Below are 20,900 nucleotides of genomic sequence, written 5' to 3'. Positions count from 1 at the left end.
AAAGATTTATGAAGACAACAAGAGTTTATTAAAACACAGAGAGGCAATAGGCAGCTGAGCACAGGGAGTGCTGCTGCACTGATATGAAGGTTGTACAGATTTACTTATGTAAAGCAGAGTTAAAAAAAATAAACAAAGCCAAAGTGTCCTCTCCAGATAGGATAAAGTGAAAACTCAAAAAGGAGCACTGAACTGGAGTCAACAGAGTGGAGGTGTTAGTCCTACTCCTTCCACCTGTTAGGCAGAAAGAGTTTTTGTCCTGGGATGCCCAGATTGGGCCTGTTATTTTAGGGGGTCTTCATTGACTACAGGTTAGCAGAATCCTGCTGTATATCATGAGCCATCTGTTAATATCAACAATCTTGAATGTGATCCCTTATCAACATCTGAGCCATGGTTCTTGGCCATTAGGTTTCCTAACTCCATGAATATTTACCTGTGTTCTTTGGTGATTTTTGTCAGGGTTTTGACTACTGAGGTAACTGAGTCAAAAATAAATAAAAGTTCATTTAAGAGTTGGTTTATGTAAAATCTTCTAGATGACCTCATAATTATGGTTAAACAACTATTGTTTTGGGCGATTCTAATGCAGTCAGTACCCTATATGTATCTGTGATTGGGCTATTTGGGGTCACTGGCACTGTCTCTTCTCTCCTGCCCCTACAACTGATGAGAAAAATCTAAGGTTTTACTTCAAGAGTAACAACTAAACTAATATGTATATATATTCTCTATAGAGCTATGATGCTGTTGCTGGATCCTGTGTATATATTTGTGTTTTCTAAGTATATCAAACCTTCTAAAATACAAAACTTGTATCAATACCATTAACAAAAAGTTAATGGTATTGATTTACTGTTCTGTTTTTTTTTATTATTATTCATATGTGCATACAAGACTTGGGTCATTTCTCCCCCCTGCCCCCACCCCCTCCCTTACCACCCACTCCGCCCCCTCCCTCTCCTCCCTACCCCCTGAATACCCAGCAGCTAGAAAGAGAAGAGCTTCCTCAATCTGATTAAAGGCTTCTATACCAAACTACAACTAATGCCATACACTATGGTGACAGTGAGTATTTTCTTGTAAGACATAGAACAAAGCAGGGGTGTTCACTTTTATTCAAAATAGTACTGAGGTTGTAGAAAAAGTAATGAGAGGTATGTAGATTGAAAAGGTAAAAAGTTAAACCATCTTTAGCCACAGATTGTGTGTGGTAAGGGAGGGAGTGGGGGCAGAGGGGAGAAATGACCCAAGCATTGTATGCACATATGAATAATAAAAAAAAGAAAGAAAAAAAAAAAAGAAAAGGACGATTAGGGAACCCCCCAGGATGAGGGCCAGACACACGGCACAGTTGACCTGGTGACCCCAAGAAGATAAATATGACAACACACCTCCTGCATCTGAATGCACAGAGAGGAGAATCAGACAGTGCTGAATGGAAAACAACAATGAGAACATAAAGCAGAGGGGAAAAGCTCCATGACACTGATATGGCAATGATTTTTTTTGGATATAAACCAAATACACAGGCAAGAAAAGCAAAACATACAGAAAAGAGAGCTCATCAAATTCAAGAAATTCCACACAGCCAAGGAAACTGCTCATAGAATGAAGGGAAAATCTGCAGAATGGGAAAAAATATTTGTAAACCATACATCTGATAAGGTATTAATATCCAAAATTGGTGTGATGGAAGCTGAAGGCACCTGAGGTTCACAGTGGGGAATAAAGAAGTCAGATGTGGTAAGTGAATGTTATGGAAGACAACACCAAAGTGAGAACTAAGTGCAACACAGACAAAACTGAAGAAATACAGTATGGCATGATAATTGTAAGAAAAAGAAATGAACCTTACAGCATCAAACAGTTCATTAAAATTAGCACACAAACCCCACCAACAATCCTACACAGAGGCCTGCCCATTCTAGGACATAGTTCCTGCACACAAGAAATTGTGATTGGCAGGTAAGAAGCAGGACATGACAACAGGATGAAGAGTTGATGTGGGGAATGAAGATAAAAAGTAAAGGAGAAGACGTGCCTCTTGGTACTAGTCAAGGTGGTGGAGCACAACCTGAGGACTAGGATGGACTTGACCACCAACACCAGAGGATCAATAACACTGTCATCACTCATCAACAACCACACCCCTCAAAAGAGAAAGAGTGAGAAAGACTTGGGATCAAGGAGAAAGAAATGGAAGTGAGATTAATGGGGATATTAAGTCAGAAGATAAGAATTCCAAGTACGGCTCCCAAACTTGCAAGGTGTGTGACGTAAATTAATTTGCCTTTATGCCCAAGTTCCCATGTACATAAAAAGAAGACACAAGAAGATTTTTCTTACAGTGATTATGAGAGATATACTATAAAAATCAGGGTTTTTATGCTCTGAAATGGGACAGCAGCCTAAATTTAAAGTATCTCTTATTTGGCATCACAAACGTGTGCACGATCCAGGTTTCATTAGGATAACTGGATCTCAGGTGGAGATTCTCACGGTTTCCTCACCTGTTCTCCATTAGAGAATTCTGAAAATTATATTTTTAAATCAACTATTGAAAGAGTTTTCTTTATCTTCTTTTTTTTTCCCCTCCAGTGTTCTACAAGTCTCACTCTTGAGAGATTATTTACACTGAACATAAATTTGGGGGCACTACACAGAAAGGAAATAACAATATCAAAGCTGAGAATGAAGTTAATAGCCAGGGAAGTAATTCATCCATGCTGCCCACATCATATCACCCAGGACATATGAATCAACCACACAGGAGAATTCTTCCCCTGAAGCAAGTTTCCATTCCACCTTCCAAAGTTTTAAAGTCAACGTGCCAGGCAGCGACACTTGCACACCACAACCATCAAAGCATCAAACACTTCTGCCTCTAGACAAGGTCACTCCTTCCCAGTTCTGGTCATCTTTCCCATTGCCACAGCTGAGGCAAACCAGCACTCAACCCCTGCATAGAATTTGCTTTTTTCTGCTTCATAAACTTCTGAAATACCCTACTCCTGGCTCTGTCCCTTTCCCATTGTCTCTGCCAATCAACAGCACTGCTTTCTCAAACAAATTTCATTAGCATATTATACTTTGTAATGGCACATGACATTTAGACCAGAACATCACAGAAGAACATCATACATCACAGCATCTCTATGAAGAAAATGAGAAATTGTTACAATCATTAACATCATATAATAGGAAAATTGAAACAGAGAAGTTAAATGTACTCAAGAGCATTTAGTGGGATGTGAAACACTGAATGAAACTGCTCAAGCCCCAGGATACCAGCCCTTCACAACATTACAAATTCAAGTTTTATTAAGTCAAATTCTTCCCTTTGTATTCTCACCAAAATGTCTTTCCAATAAATTGGAAATTCCGATTTATTTAAAAAAAAAAAGAAAATCCTAAGTAATTTATACAAAAGCTATTATAACAAATCAACAAATTAGACTAGGTTGAAAGATTCAAAGTCAATATTCACAAATCACTGCAGGCAATGAACAACTGGAAGTTGAAATAGCATATGCAAGGTCATGTATGAGAGCATCAAAAATCATGAAGTACTTAGGGATAAATTTAACAAAACAAACACAGGACCTGTACAGGTCACAAGAAGGAAAGAGCAGAAGCAGCATTCAACCATGCTTCCCACCACTCTGCATAGCTCCTCCTTCTGCTTCATCTTATTCAGTCCTTACCATATCCCTGGAGGTGGAGTAAGAACCTGTTTCCATGGTTCATGGTCCATTGTCTGGGTCTCAAGGATAGCTGGACTCTGCCCCTCAGAGGTCATCTGGCCTCCTAGAGGGGTATAAGATTGTCTATACCCTGTGACCTGATATAGTTTGGATATGCCCCGGGTTCATTTGTAGCTAGCTTAGTCCTTAGCATTGCCATGTTGGCAGGTGATAGAATATTTAAGAGGTGGTCCTGAGAGCAAAGTAATTAGGTCATTGGGGGAGTCTCTCCTTTGAAGGGTCTTATAGGAACTCAATTAGTTTATGGGAGAGACAGTTATGAAAGACTGAGTTTTTTTACTACTTAGAAGGCTGAGGGTGGGCAGATGGAGTGGCTCAAGTGGTAGAGTGCTTTCCCAGCAAGCATGAGGCCCTGAGTTCAAATTCCAGTACTGCCAAAAACAAAGCATCAATTAAAAAAAAAGAAGTATGAGGGGGTAGGATTTCTTGAACCCAGGAGTTCAAGACTAGATGGGGCAGCAAAGTGTGACTCTGACTTCTGAGCCACTCTCTGGCTTTCTGTCTGCTATGTGATCCCTTTTGCATTGCTCCCACCATGATGGCATCAAAAAAATGGAACAACCAAATTTTTAGAATTTCAGTTTTCAAAACTATGACTAAATAAATCTTTCTTTATAAGTTCCCTAGTTTCCAGTATTGTTTTTTTTAAATGAAAAACTGACTAATACAAGTTTGAAGGATGCTCCTGTTCCATTTTGTGCAACAGTCTTTTCCAGGTGTTACAAGGGCCCATAGCTCAGTCTCACCTACCTGTGGGGCAGGGTTGACAGCTGTGGCCTCTGTCCATGAAGAAATAGACAGGAGGGCAGATGATACAGATGGCATGCTTCATTCTTGGCTCCTTTCTAGGTGAGCACTTCTGGGGGATGACAAGGAACCCCAGGATAACAAGGAAGTTAGATCATGCCTTACAGATACACCTGGGTGCTGCTAAAAGTTGCAACTTCAGGTTGGGTGTTAACTTTTCTGAGTATCTTTGAAGAGCCCCAACTTTTCTGTGCTTCAGTTTCTCTGTAACCGAAAATGGCCTCATTGGGAGGCCATTCCTGTGGTCTGTGGGCTCAGGACTAAGAGAGGTTATTGCCTCCTCCTAGGACTCCAGCTTTGTAGTTGTTGCCAAGTCCTAACTCTGAGGAATAGCCAACCCCCCAGAGGGCACAGACCTGTCTGACCCTCCACTGTAGTTAATGCTGCACAACGTGGGCAATCTGCAGTGTATGAGAGCATGATCTTGTCATGAAGTGGCCTCCATGGGTATTCACATTTCTGTTTCCCCAGTCTTCACGGTGCCTCCTTTCACAGAGGCTCTGAACCACCCAACACTTGCATATGTCTCATTTCATTGATTCCACAGAAGCCCTCCAGGTGATTTACACTGGTTTCCAGGTTACATTGACTAAGTGTTGCTACCTTAGCCTTAGGCTTACATGAATCAAAGGAAACCTATTCTGATTCTCCCCTCCAAAGAACAATGAAAGAGATGCACATTCCCCCCCACCCCCACCCGCCATCCTACTCACCTGGTTGTCCCTGCTGTCTGTGAGTACTAGGAATCTCCTGCAGGTCCTAGAGGAGGATAGCTGCAGAGTTGTCCTGCCACCCAGGCAACTGCAAAGGCCAAAGGAAGCTAAGAGTCTGAGGATAGGCCCTGCATGCCAGGGAGGATGCTAGGTTGGGGAGAGTTGGGCCTTGCTAGGAGCAGAGATGGCCCCAAGGCTCTTCCCATTGCCTGGATGCACTATCACCTCGTCCAAAGCCTGGCCCACTTTCCCCTCCCCACACTAGTATGGATGGATGGAGATGGGAGGGTGTCCTTGACAACTTAGAGGTTATAGTCATTGAGAAGGGGCCTGGGATAGTATTGGTCCCATTCAGGCTGTAGGGATGGCCCATCACTTTGGGCCATCAGTGCAGGTTCCTCAGACCATGCAGTCCACTCAGAGCTCAGCGTAGGGGCCAAGGAAGAAGGAGTTGGAACTGTGGAGTCATGGGCTGAGGTGTGACTTCCATCTTGTCTGAGGGGCAGCCATAGTAGCAGGAGTCACTGTTGGTGAGCATGGAGAGGGCCTTCCTTGGGAGCAGTACATCTGACTACCAGCCCTGCTTCCCAGGTTCAGACTTGCCCAGGTCAAAGGACAGGTGAGGGACAGAATCAGACCAGTGCTCACTTCTCCTGGCTCTGCCCTCCATCGCAGACTGGAGTCCAAGCAAGGGACTGCTCTGGAAGGGCCCTTGAGACTCAGTCTATCAGGATCCCAGGCTTCTGGGGCTGGCTTCTGGGGCTCCAAGGGAGCCCCTCACACTCAAGGACGTCTTGGAAGGGACCTTCCAGACTTCCCTTCTGAGGGCATATCAGGCTCCCAAAGCCCTCCCCTCTGATGTGGGCCCAGGTATCTGCTCCTTACTAGCAGCCCACAGGGCACTGCAGGCAGTCACCAGACATGGAGTGCTGGGCTGGTGGGCAAGCAAGGAGGCACAGGAAGAGGCAATCAGCTCCTTTGCATGGGGAGAGGGTGGCTGGCCCTGCAGAGAACAAAGGGTTAGTGTGAGTATTTTGCAGTCTGTACCTCTGCAGAGCCCCTCTGATCTGGTGTCTGTATCAGAGATGTGACTTCAGCACAGAACTACAATTACTGACAAACTGGAATCACATAAGTCTTTGCTGAGCACATTGGGAGTAGTGGCCATCCTTAGCATGACTGTTGTAGATACAGTGCTATGAGATGCAGGAAGAAAAAAGCATAGCGATCAGGTAACAAGGGCAATGTTGGAAACCCGACACTGCCAGAAAGCCACAATGGCCTTATTATCCTCTACTCCTAGAATTTCTAGGAACTCAGGGTCCTTGTAGTCAGCACCATGGAAGAACAAAGCTGGAATCTCATCTCATGTCCTGTCAGTCCTCTCATTTTACACATGGGGAAGCCAAGATCAGAGAAGTGAAATGACAGACAAAGCAACCCAGGGCCCTGGTGGGAGGGAAGGCGGGAGCGAAGGGTAGGGTGCATTAGGCTTCTGCCTGTGCCCCTGCAGTTCAGGAGGCCTAAGTTGCAGCTGCCCCTCCAGCTCCAGTCTCCAGGATACTTGTGCTGTTACTAAGGCAGCCTCTGGGGCTGCAGACCAAGGCAGGGTGACTGAGCTTTACCTCTAAATTGCTCAGCAAATCCTCATGGAGGTCAGGAGGCTCTGGGTCCCAGTGGGGAAGCTCCAGGCTTTGGGGTCAGACAGAAATGGCTCAAAACCCAGCTGTTCCAGCATTCATAGGGTGTTCCAGAGCAGGCTAGCCACTTCTCTCAGCCTCAGTTTTATCATGTATAAAATAGGCTACTATACCTCTGAGAAGTGTGAGCAATAAGTCAAGAAGCTTTCGTACATATAATAGTGTACATTGGTTTGGTAAAACAAACTACAGGTGCTCATTTCATGTGCAGCACAGTGTAATTCCCTGCCATCCAGGTAAGACAGAAAATTTCTAGGGAAACCTTAACCCTAGTTAGGGCAGATGAATCTCTTAAGACCACTTGTGGTTCAGGTCCTCAAGGAAGGTCCAGATTTGAAGGAGGAGGGACCAGAGAGGGAGTGATGCCTGAGGACCTGGGAAGAGAGGAAGGTGCTTGGGTCTGGAGAGACAGGGATATTTGTGACCAGGGCTACAGTGCAGGTTAGAGAAACTCAAAAGAGGTCAGTGGTATCCTCTCCCACCCCTTGCTCAGAGTCTGCCCCAGTAGTACTAAGGGCCATGGCTGGTTTTTACCTGGCCCTAACACTTGTTGCAGACATACCTTTGCCCATGAGATTTACCTCTCTGAACCCTGTATGCTCATCTGAAAGCTTCAGTTGGAGGGACGCATAGTGCTGACTATAAAAGGGGTGTGTGTGTGTGTGTGTGTGTGTGTGTGTGTGTGTGTGTGTGTGTAGACCTGCATCCCCTAAACAATGCACTGTGTGTGTGTGTGTGTGTGTGTGTGTGTGTAGACCTGCATCCCCTAAACAATGCACATCCAGATACCAAGGCTGGGATTCCACTGACCTCATCTTTGACTCACCTGTACTGATGGTGGCAAGCAGAGGGGCCAGGGCCATCCAGAGCTGAGGCTGTGGCATGCTGGGGCAGGAGCAGGAAAGGCTGATCCAGAGAATATGCCAGATCCTTGGCCTGTCTCCTCAGGAGTTGTGACAACATACTGTGCAACCTGACCCAGGGTGTCCCCTAATGGCCCCAGGAAATATGACCTCCCTGAGAGTACCATAGCAGAAGGAGTGGGACCTGCTTTGTGTCCTCTCACCCCTATCCTTTCAGAAGAGCATGCTGGGGCCAGTCTGCCAGGCTTGGTTTCCTGGGAGATGAGCTGGCTGTAAATCCTGGAAATGACTTATTCTTTTCTGTCTCAATCTCCTGTGTGTCAAGGGAGGTAAGGAAAGAACCCATCCAATGGACTGCATGAGGCCTCAGTAAGGTGTCCTTGCAACAGGGAAAGCAGATGCTTTTTTAGCATTATTCCTTATTAATGTTTCCTTGCTCTGAGCACTGGTTGAGTATCATGCTTGTCCAGCAGGATAAAAGGGCTGTTGGGGGCAGAAGCCAAAGTCTGACTTGTGTCCCTAAGGACTGAACTTAAATGCCTCAGACTAGTCCCCAGGGAACAATTATGACTGTCCACATATAAGCCAACTGGTGTCTATTCAAACCCTTGATGGGCCAGACCAGATGCTTGGGGTTTCCCAAGTGTGATTTCAGATGTTTTTTCCAGTAACCCTTCCTGGGGCTCTCTCATGTTTGTGGGGGCAGTAAGAAGTACAATTGAGAGGTTCCCCATGGTCATGGGGGTTCAGCATACTTCCTGTGGTAAATCTGTGATGATTAAATTATGGATATGGACCCCCTTCATTTACTGGAGCTGACCTTTGGAGGAACAAGATGTAGTGACCAGTAGTGGGGGTTGGGCTCTGAAGCTCCATTTGCCTTATGAGGGACACCACTTTGGTCCTGAAGAGGAAGGTAGCCTTGAAACAGGGTCTTAAAACATGGCGAGATATCAATTAAAAGCTGTAACCTCAGACAGAGTTGTAAAGCATGAGGGATTGCCCATTAGAGCCATGCAAAAAGTTCAGGATCGAGGTAAAGGGCACGTGCAGAGACAGACACTCATTCCCGCCTTCCTTTGTCTCCACTTGTAAATAAACTTTCCAAAGCAGGACTCCCCTGCTGTTCTTATTTAATCCTAGGTCTCTAACCCACTACTAGCCCCTAATTGATGGGAGAGCACATTCCTTGTAAACTGATGCCCTGAACTGCCTTTTAAATATCCTGTGAATCCTTTGTTCAGTGCTCAGACACAGGTACACGTCTGAGCCCGCTGGGGTAAAGATAAAATCTGAGTTCTCCACTCCTCTGAGTGTCACTTGGGTTCTCATCTTTCAGAATATTCCCCAACAGTCCAAAGTATTTTCAGGTCAGGGAGAGGATCCCTTTTCAACAACAATCCTGGTGGATGTGCTGTTGATGATAAATGCTGGTGTAAAATCCATGGGTTTCAGAGCAAGTGGGGCTCAGAGGACCTCAGATTTCACACCCTGGACTTCACTCCTCCCGTCTTCATATCTGTGGCCACCACAAGGTGTCTTCTGTGCTCACTCACCTAAAGATCTCTCAGCTTTGTCCTCAACACATGCTCTTGTCACATTTGTATATACTTTCGCACCACCCTGCTTTATTCTCAACATGCAATCAAGACCACCCATGTTAATCTTGTTCTCTTATTCACAGATTGTCTGTCTCTCTCCAGTGGACTCCAAACCCATGGGAGCAGAACTTGGTTGGTCTGTCTTCCTCTGTGTCCCCATTTCCTGGCCCTGGGGAAAGGATGAAGCATGGGAGAGGCTCTGACTACTTCTCTGTGAGCTACAGACATTTATTTTTCAGGTTAGTGAGTCACCCAGTAAACAAGCTGATCAGAGTGGAGCCATTCTGGTTGGGGACCTGCTCTTCCATCTTGCCACACAGGTAGCCCCTGAAGCTTTCATGCTGTTCTCAACAAACAGGGCTCAAAGATCACAGATTAAGACCCATCAATCTGGTTCAATCCCCTCATTTTTGAGGGATAAACAAAGGCACAGAGATGTGAGGTGAGATACCCAAGGCCACACAGGGAGAGACAGGCTGGGGGAGAATTGTTTACCCTGCCCTTGCTCTTAGGATCCCAGATGGATACTGTGCATGTTGGTCCAATCTGGGCCATTTTTGACCAGCTGTCCCAATGCATGCCTACTTCCAAGTTCTCAGACAGACTCCTGTGCCCAATTGACAGCATTTCAATTTCCCTTTTAATCTTTCTCAGCTGCTGGCTTCTTTGTTGGCAACAATGAAATCTGCTTTCTACTTCACACTTAAGGAAAAAACCACTGAGTTGTGGCATATGCCCTGGGGCTGATGCCTTGAGCACATGGCTTGAGAAGCAGCAGCTGAATTTCCCTTTTAGTTTTTTAACAAGAGGGTTCTGACTTCTGAGGACAACAGTGAGAATTATTATTATTATTATTTTTTTATTATTCTTATGTGCATACAAGGCTTGGTTCATTTCTCCTCCCTGCCCCCACCCCCTCCCTTACCACCCACTCCGCCCCCTCCCTCTCCCCCCCCACCCCCTCAATACCCAGCAGAAACTATTTTGCCCTTATTCCAAAAACCCTTGTTCCTTCCTATTATTGCTTATACTCTCTCTACAACAGTGAGAATTAAAGAAGGAACCTGACTGTTTCAAATCACAGGGTCATGGTGGTGATGATGATGATGGTATTGCTGCTGCTGTTATGATGTTAATGATGGGGGTGGTGATGGTGATGATGGTGTGATGGTGATTATGGTGGTGATGATGATGATGGTTACAGTGATGGTGAGTGTCATAGTAGTGGTGGTGATGACGATGACAACAATTTCTTGGGGCTTGCCTTTTCCAGACATTGCATGAACATTATTTCATCTGCCCCATCAATAATTCTATGAACTATCTGTAATTATTAACTCCAGTTTTTGGATGAGGAGTTTGAGGCTCTACCAGATTAAATAATTTATGGAACTCACTCTTCTATAAAGAGGCTGAAATGTGATTAAATTCAGGCCTGTCTGCCTCTGAAGCCTGTAATTTTAAACACACTGACAGGTTTCTCACCCTTGGCCATACATTTGAATCCCTTTGGAATCTTGTGGGGTTCCATAAAACCCCAAATTAACTGAGTACCATAACACTGTGTCCCATCACTTTACTTGTGCTGCTCAGGTCCCTGCCCCTCTCTACTTATTCCTGCTTTGTGCTTAGGAGATTTCAGTATAATGGAGTAGTTGCTGCTGGGTCACACATCCTGAAACTGTTTATTCAAAAAATACTTTGGTCAAAACACAAATGAACAGGACAAAAATAAATGTAGCTTTGCAATATTTGAAACAACTTAAAAATGAAACAAATATATTTGTTCAACTCCTCTTCTGTATCTCCCCCCATTAATTCCTGCCAGGTGAAAGATCCAAAGACAAATTTGCCCACAGCTTTATTTCTGTACAGAGCCAGAATGAGATCATCAGAGATAGTGGCATTTCACAGTTCAGCACTTCCTGATTCTTTCTCAGGAAAGGGGAGGGTGAGCTCCCTATGTTGAATTAGCACTGCCATTATGGACATCTGGAAGATTCTTTGGAAAACCATGATTATGTTTCTTACTCGAATTTTGTGCAGAAAAGAGATATTGCTATGGATTACATACAGCATGATTATATCCACATTCTAAGTGTTGGGAATTACTTACTCAAAAAGGGCAGTTTTGTGATCTAGGATGCTTTAAGAATCTGCTACTTTGAACATTCTTTCAGAATTTAAAAACTATCATTAGCTTCAGCAAAGAAGTTGATCATTTCATTGATGGATAAATAAAGTTATAACACGTCTCTTCATTGATTTTCTTTTGTCTAATTCTTTCATGTAAAAGGAATACATTCACATCAGACATATATTTATCACTAAACCTATATTCATCATTAATTATAACTATGGATTGGCTACAGAAACAAGTTCGTCAAAATCAACAACAAAGGCCTATTTGAGAATCAATTGGAATTTATAACTAAGAGCATGCATATATGGAATTATCACAATGAAATCTCATAATATTAGTGTATACTAATTATAATTTATTTAAAAATAAGAGTAGTATATATTTATTTGTGAACTATGTGTCAATCTTTTATGTTAGTAAAAATTTATAATGAATTCATGTATGCATATATGTGAAAATTTTGGGTATTTGTTGTTAATTATCAGCACATTACTATGTGAATATCACATATGTTTTGAGCAGGCCCCTCAATCCCTGAGGCAAGTGAAGAAGGATCAATTGAGAAGTTTCTAGGTCCTTGGTGAACACAATGGGATGCTGGATGCACAGACAATGTGCTACTATCAAGATAAGGTAGGAAGCAGTGCAGTTGGACAGGTGGGATAGAGCTAGCAGTGACTGTGGTCCTGACCTTGCTTAGATTCTTAGGAGTCCAGGTGGAAGTCCCATGGTTTTAAAAATTAACTCCAAGTGCTATATTATTACATGTTTCTCCAACTGAAGATGCAAAAGAGCTGTGTATATTGGCATTTTTTCTGGAGCATCAATTTCTCTTCAAGGTTTAGAATAAATGAATTTAAGTAATATTCAAGGGGGATTTCAAGGTAGATGAATAGAGGTATCTGACACTGACCACCTCCTCCCCCACAAAGAAGAACCAAAGCAACAGAGGTATAGCTGAATTTTCAGGTAAACGATAATGGGAGAACTTGGGAAATCAGCAGGAGAAAAACAGAAACCTAAGATTCAGAGATCTGGAAAATGTACACTAAGAGGAACAAAATATCTTGGCATCATCCACTCTGGCTCCATAGCTAAGGAGTTCCTCTTTTGCAGGGAGGGGAAAGGGTGAAAGAGAGAGTCTCAGCAAACTCTGTTAGCATGGATACCAGAAATCCTAGCTTATAGAAATTTTCACACTCTTCACAGGCTTACAGTTACTTAGGTAAGTAATTACAAATCCTTATAGCAGCTTTGCTTTGGCAAAGGATTTCACATCATTTCCCAGAGCTCCTTAGGGCACATAGCTAAGATCCATCTTGAAAAAGGAGCAGTTGTCTGAATCTAGACTGCTGTAGGGATCAAACACCCCTCTTTATTCTCATTTCTGGGACTCCACAGACATTGCATTGCACTGGCTCAGCAGGTAGCTGCCCAGAGAATGTAAGTCTGACTTACACCTGCTGGGTGTGTTGCATTGTAGGGGGTGTGTTGTGACACAGTGGGGACTTAAGGGTGCTAACCTCAAAAACAGGGAGATCAGGGAGTCTTCCTTCTGAGATCAAGGGCATGGCCAGACACGAATGGATGTCCACCTGGGCCAGAATTGAAGGCAGTCACCCATATGGTTCTTATTATCCCTCTACACAGCACCAGTTATAGGTGCCTGTCAATAACAGAGCATAGAAAGAACTCTGGTTTCACTGCTGACCTGCCCATGGGAGCATGTTGGAGCAGTTTTGAGTAACATTGTTGCCCTGGCTGTCATCCTGCCCCCTGGAAACTTGGCCTATAGTGGACTACAGAGAAGCTTTGCCTCTATCTGGCTATGTCCTACTCTTGATTACTTCCAATATGCACTCCAACTGAAAGAATGCTGGGGAGAAAAGCCATGGACATCAACCTGCCTCTGGGCATAGCTACAGGAGGACTGGATATGAATTTTTCCTGGCTCCAGCCTAGTTCTGCTTCTGCTCAATTCCTGGAGAGCATGACTACTGTAAGAATTGGAGAGGAGAAATATCATGGTCATTACTCTGTCCCCACGACTGCATGACTGGGGAGGGAAGGCACAAATCACACTTCTGTAGGCCACTTGTACATTAGTAACAGAGAGGAACATCACAGTTCCTGCTGCCAACACACCTATGTGGTTCCTACCACTAGATGCCCTTGTCTAACCATGCACTGCTAACATGACTGGGTGTGTGCACCACAGAAAGATTTCTGTGGTTCCTGCCCCTTCCTCTCCCCATGAAACACCTGTGTTCATACCACTGTCTTGTTGAAATACAAGTGTTTGTTTAATCCCCTCTACTGACACAGCAATTGCCAAGACCCTTACAAGTAACAGTGCATGTATCACCAGTGCCTGTGGAAACCCCTCATCACCTGATAGAGGACACCAATCTTACTGTAGGAATATCCACGTAGTGTGCACCCCACACACTCTGGTGTCTATGTCATACCTGACTGAATTGTTAAAGTGTCCCCATCTTTGCATGGCCCACATAACCCAGACAGCCAATGGGATGAGTCTGTTCAACTCAGACATTTTACAAACTGTGTTCAAACTCAGTAATCACAGTCAAAGAAGCTAGGGGAAGACCACACTCAGGCATCTGGCTGAAAATACAGTCAACATTGCATAAAAAACTGATATCCTAAGTCACATCTTCGGGAGAAAGATGCTTACTCAGAAGGCTATGTGGTAGAGAAATCCAGTTCTCTAGATGTGCAAATCTCAGTGTAGGAGCATAAAAAATATTTAAAAAGATAATGTGGCACCTCCAAAAGTTATAACTTTCTAATGATAATAAAAAACCCCCACAAAATTCCTAATGAAGAATTAAGAATGATAATAAAATCTCAACAAGATTTGAGAATACAGATAAACAACTAAATGAAATTTGGAAGACAGTGAAGGAGATGAATGAGAAATTCAACAAAGATTTAGAGATTTTGAAGAAGAATCCAACGTAAATCTTAGAATGAAGAAAGAATACCTGAGTGTGAAGATAGTTCGTTTGAAATATCCCATTTAGACAAAATAAGAATGATACAAAAATGAAGAGAACATTTAAGATGTTTGGGACACCACTAAACAAATAAATGGCCTCATCATTAGAGTATATGAAGGCAAGGGGATAAATTTTAAGGTCATAGAAAACCTATTTAATGATGTAATAACAGAAAACTTCTCTAATCTTCAGAAGACATAGACATCCATGTAGGGTAGGATTATAGTGCCCCAAAGATATGACCAGAAAAGACTTCACCATGGCATATTATAGTCAAACTGTCAAAAGTACAGGATAATGAATTTTAAAATCTGTAAGAGAAAAATGCCAAGAAACATTTAAGGATAGTCCCATTAGATTAACAGTAGATTTCTCATCAGAAACTCTATAGACCAGGAGGGGATGGAGTCATATGACAGAAAATAATGGCCAACCAAGATTACTATGTTCAGCAAGGCTATCATTGAAAAACAAAGATATTCCAAAATAAGCAAAGGCTGAGGGAACTGATAACCACCAGACCAATCTTACAAAAGATGCTTTAGGGAGTCCTATATCCAGAGTGAAAGAAAGCTTGTTAAAGTATACGTCCCAGTAGAAGAGGAGACACACAGAAAAAGAAATAGAAAAGCATCAAATATTTTCAATACAAGCAAGCCATCAAAACACAAAGCCGAGTAAGAGAGGAAGAAAAGAATATGGTTGGGCATTGGGGAGCACATCTGCAAGCCTAGCTTCTCAGGAAGAAGAGATTTAGAGAATCATGATTTGAGGCAAGCCCAGGAAAAAAGTTAGCAGGCACAAAAACAGACATGAAGACCAGTGGAACAGAATAGAGGACCCAGATATGAAGCCATACAACTATAACCAACTTGTCTTTGACAAAGGCGCTAAAAATATACGATGGAGAAAAGACAGCCTCTTCAACAAAAACTGCTGGGGAAACTGGTTAGCAGGACCCATCTTAACAAACAAGCGAGGTCTGGTGGTTCATGTCCATAATTCCAGATATATAGGAAGTGCAGGAAGGAGGATGATAGTCCAAGGCTCGCCCTGGGAAGAAAGTGTGAGACTTTATCTGGAAAAATAACTAAAGTAGGAAAGGGCTGGGGACATGGCTCAAGTGGTAGAGCACTTTCTTAGCAAGCTTAAGGCCCTGAGTTCAAACTCCAGTACCTCAAAAAAAAAAAAAGAATATAAAAGAACAAAGAATATTCAAAATAGCTAGAAGAAAAATGAATGAAATGACAGGAGTGAGTCCTTACCTTTCAATGATAATCTTGAATGTTAAAAGATTAAATTTTATAATTAAAAGACTTAGATTTGCTGAATAGATACAAATAAAAAAGCAAACAACAAAAATATAGGATCCAACAATAGACTGCCCCAAATAAACTTACTTCACAAGTACAGATACACACAGACTGAAAGTAAAATAATGGAAAATGATATTCTAAGCAAATGGAAACTTAAAGTGAGCAGGAGAAGCTATGCTTGCATCTATCCAGATACATTTTAAGACAAACACTATAAGAAAAGACAAAAAGGAATCAATCAAGAAGACATAATGATATAAATCCACAGGCAATTAATGTCATAGCAACCAAATTTATAAAACACTATTAGACCAAAAGAGAGAATTAGGCTCCACTACAATAATAGTGGGGGACTTTAGTTCTCCACTATTTTTGGTGGTATTGGTGTCTGAACTCAGGGATTCATGCTTGCTAGGCTTGTTAGGCAGGTGCTCTACCACTTGAGCCAGTCCTAGTTCCCCACTTTCATTAATGAAAAGATCATCAAGACAAAAATAATCAAAAAAGAAACATCAGAGTTAATTTATACTACAGATCAAATGGACTTAACAGATATTTACAGAACATTCCATCCAACAGCTATAGACTACACATTCTTTTCATCAGTACATGAAAATTCCTCTACAAAAGACCATATATTAAACTACAAAATACTATGGTTTTGTTGTATAATTTGAAGTCCATTATTGTGATACCTCCAGTGTTTCTCTTTTTTGCTCAGGATTATTTATGCTATTTGGTACCTTTTATGCTTTCATATGAATTTTAGTATTGATTTTTCTATTTTTGTGAAGAATGACATTGGAATTTTGATGGGCTTTGCATTGAATCTATAGATTGCTTTTGGTAGCATAACCATTTTCATAATATTAATTAATTAATTCTGGCAATCCATGAACATGGGAGGTCTTTCCATCTTCTAGTGTTGTCTTCAATTTCTTTCTTCAAGATTTTGTAGCTTTCATTGCAGAGGTCTTTCACGTTGTTGGTTAAGTTTACACTTGGAATTTTTCTGTTTAGACTATTGTGATTTGTTTTCCTAATTTCTTTCTCAGCCTGTTCATTGTTGGTATATAGAAAAGGTACTGATTTTGTATCTTGATTTTTATATCTTGCTGTTGATGAAAGTTTTAAAATCAGGTACAGGAGTTTTTTGGTGGAATCTTTAGGGTCTTTTAAGTATAGGATCATATCATTCATAAATGGGGATAATTTGATTTCTTCCATCTCTATTTGAATCCCTTTTATTTCTTTTTCTTGTTTTACTTCTTTGGCTAGGAATTCCAGTACTATATTTAATAAGAGTAGAGTAAATGGACACCCTTGTCCCATTCCTGATTTTTGAGAAAATGATTTCAGTTTGTCCCCATTTAGTATGATGTTGGCTGTAGGTTTGTCACATAGAGCCTTTTTTATGCTGAGGTATATTCCTTCTATTTCTAGTTTCTTCATGTTGAATTGTGTCACAGGCTTTTTCCTGCATGTGTTGAGATGATTAGGTGATGTTTGTTGTTGATTCTGTTTATATGCTGCTGCATTGTATTTACTGATTTTCATATGTTGAACCATCCTTCCATTCCTGGGATGAAACTAACTTGATTATGGTATATGAACTTTTTGATGTGTTGAATTCAGTTCTAAAATGTTTGATTGAGGGTTTTTGCATCTATGTTCATTAAAGAGATTAGTCTATAATTCTATTATTTTTTGTTGTGTCTTTGTCTGGTTTTGGAATGAGTGTAATACTAGATTCATAGAATGATCCTGGTAGTGTTTCTTTTCCTTTCTGTTTCATGGAAAAGTTTGAGGAGTACTAGCATTAGTTCTTCTTTGAAGGTGTGATAGAATTCAGCAGTGAATCCATCAGGTCATGGACTTTTTTAAGGACTTTAAAAAATTTTATTATTGTGCTGGGTAGGGGTACATTGTGGAATTTACAAAGGTTCTTACAATACAGCAAATATATCATACTTGAATTCCCCCCTTCAAGATTCTCCTTTATCTTCCTCCTCCCCCATTCAAGAAATAGTTTCAACAGGTATCTTTTTTTGTTTACATTCATGTGTACATAGTATTTGCAGCATATTCACCCTCTTTCACCCTTACCTACCTCCTTTCCCCCAACAATGGTATCAACTCCCCTCCCCGCAAGCAGGATCTGTTCTGCCCTCATGTTCTCTGATTTTGCAAAAAAAAAAAGAAAAAGGAAAAATAAATGACATTTTTGCTTGTTTAAGGTAGCTACACAGGGGAATTTTCTTTTGGCACTTCCATGTGTAAATATATTATAGCTTGATTTGGTTAATTTCCTCTATTTTTATTCTACTTTAGTCCCTGTCTTATGGTGGTTTCAACCAGTTTAAAAATTCTATATTCATCCTGTACAGGGAGTACATCAGCCTTATTCATCTTAACTTCTTTCTTTTACTCTTCCCCTATTGTGTGTGACCTCCCCTTGGCATGTCCTGTTTTTCATAATATTGCTAAATTTGTGTTAGGTTGGTATTCTGCATATGAGAGAGAACATGTGGCTTTTGTCCTTCTGATGGCTCACTTAAGATCATTCTCCAGTTCCATCCATTTATCTGCAAATGACAAAATTTCATTCTTTTTTATGGCTGAATAGAATTCTATTGTATATAAACACCACATTTTCCTAATCCATTCATCAGTAGTGGAGCATCTTGACTGTTTCTATAGCTTAGCTATTGTGAATAATGTTGCAGTAAACATGGGCATGCAGGTGGACTTCATTGCAAACCTGACTTACATTCCTTTGGGTATATCCCTAAAAGCGGAATTGCTGAATCCTATGGAAGTTCTATTTTTAGTTTTTTGAGGAGCTTTATACTGTTTTCCATAGTGGTTGTACTTATTTACATTCCTACCAGCAGCGAATGAGGGTTCCTTTTTCTACATGTCCTTGTGAACATATGTTGTTATTTGTGTTCCTGATGGTAGCTATTCTAACAGGAGTGAGGTGGAATCTTAATGTGGTTTTGATTTGCATTTCCTTTATGGACAGGGAAATTGAGCATATCTTAATTGTTTTTTTAGCCATTTGGATTTCTTCCTTTGTGAAATCTCTGTTCAGTTCTTTTGCCCATTTCTTCATTGGGTCATTTAATTTTGGGGACTTTAGTTTTTTGAACTCCTTGTATATTCTGGTTATCAAATCCTTGTCAGGTTTGTCTGACAAAGATTTTCTCCCATTCTGTGGGCAGCCTCTTCAATTTAGAGACCATTTCTTTTGTTGTGCAGAAACTTTTTAATTTCATGTAGTCCCATTTGTCAATCATTTCTTTTAGTTGCTGAGTCATTTGATTTCTATTGAGGGAGTCATTGCCTATGCCTATTATATGAGTATATTCCCTGATTTTTTCCTTCACTAGCTTCAGGAAGTGTCGGGTCTTATGTTAAAGTCCTAAATTCACTTTGAGTTGTTATTTGTACAAGGTGACAAAATGGATGTAGTTTCAGTTTTTTGCATGCAGCTATCCAGTTTTCCCAGCAGCATTTGTTAAAGAGGCTGTCTTTTCTCCTTCGTGTGTTTTGGTGCCTTTGTCAAAAATCAGGTGGACATAGTCTAATGGATTCATATCTGGGTTTTTAATTCTGTTCCACTGGTCTTCATGTCTGTTTTTGTGCCAGTACCATGCTGTTTCTATTGCTATGGCTCTGTAGTATAGCTTAAAGTCCTGTATTGTATTACCTCCAGCATTGCTCTTTTTGCTCAATATTGTTTTGGTTATTCATGGTCTTTTGCACTTCCAAGAGAACTTTAGGGTTGATTTTTCAATCTCTGTGATGAATGTCATTGGGATTTTGATGGGAATTGCATTGAGCATGTAGATTACTCTTGGTAATATAGACATTTTCACTATGTTGATTCTACAAATCTATGAGCATTGGAGATCTTTCCATCTTCTGTAGTCTTATTCAATTTCTTTCTTCAATAGTTCATAGTTTTCATTGTAGAGATCTTTCACATCCTTTGTTAAGTTTATTCCTAGGTACATTTTTTGAGGCTATTGTAAATGGAATGATTTTCCTGTATACTTTCTCAGTCTGTTCATTGTTGGTGTACAGGAAGGCTATTGATTTTTGTAGACTGATTTTGTATACTGCAACTTTGCTGAAACTATTTATGAAATCTAGGAGTTTTTTGGTGCAACTTTTCAGATCTTTTAGGTATAAAATCATGTCATTTGTAAATAGAGATATTTTGACTACTTCCTTTCCAATTCGTTATTCCTTTTATTTTTTCTTCATGTCTTATTACTCTGGCTAGAAATTCCAGGACTATGTTGAATAATAGTGGAGAGAGTGGACACCCTTGTCTCATTCCTAACTTTAGAGGGAATGTTTTCAGTTTTCTCCCATTTAGTATGATGTTGGCTATAAGCTTGTCATATATAGCCTTTATTATGGTGAGGCACATTCCTTCTATTCCTAGATTCATCAGAGCTTTTTATCATGACAGGATGTTGAATTTTATTGAAGGCTTTTCTGTATCTATTGAGATGATCATGTGGTTTTTGTCTTTGCTTCTGTTAATATGCTGTATTACATTTAATGATTTATAGATGTTGAACCATAACATATTCCTGGGATGAAAGTGACTTGATCATGGTGTATGATCCTTTTGATATGCTGTTGAATTCAGTTTGCTAATATTTTATTGAGGAATTTTGCATCTATGTTCACTAAAGAGATTGGCCTGTAATGCTCTTTTCTTGTGGTATCCTTGTCCAGTTAAGGGATGAGTGTAATACTGGCTTCATAAAATGAGTTTGGTAGTGTTCTTCCCTTTCTGTTTTGTAGAGAAGTTTGGGCAGTATTGGTGTTCTTCTTTAAAGGTCTGGAGGAATTCAGCAGTGAATCCATCAAGACTTTTCTTTTTTGGGAAACTATTGCTGCTTCAATTTCATTGCATATTATAGATCTGTTTAGGTGATTAATATCCCCTT

At 41.0% G+C, this 20,900-nt stretch overlaps 1 long non-coding RNA gene across 1 annotated transcript; it reads right to left on the bottom strand.

Moving 5' to 3' along the window:
• Window positions 1-3,548: 3,548 nt before the first annotated feature.
• LOC141411325 (uncharacterized) lies at window positions 3,549-10,318 on the bottom strand. Its single transcript, XR_012436097.1, has 3 exons — window positions 6,173-10,318; window positions 5,288-5,375; window positions 3,549-4,626 (listed from the first exon to the last, which is right to left on the bottom strand). It is a non-coding gene; the product is annotated as an uncharacterized lncRNA (long non-coding RNA).
• Between the last annotated feature and the right edge of the window lie 10,582 nt (window positions 10,319-20,900).

This window comes from Castor canadensis, chromosome 10 (assembly GCF_047511655.1).
Source record: "Castor canadensis chromosome 10, mCasCan1.hap1v2, whole genome shotgun sequence".
In the NCBI taxonomy this organism is placed as follows: Eukaryota; Metazoa; Chordata; class Mammalia; order Rodentia; family Castoridae; genus Castor; species Castor canadensis.
Note: the sequence above shows the minus strand (reverse complement) of the source record. Positions and strands in the feature narration are given on the sequence as shown.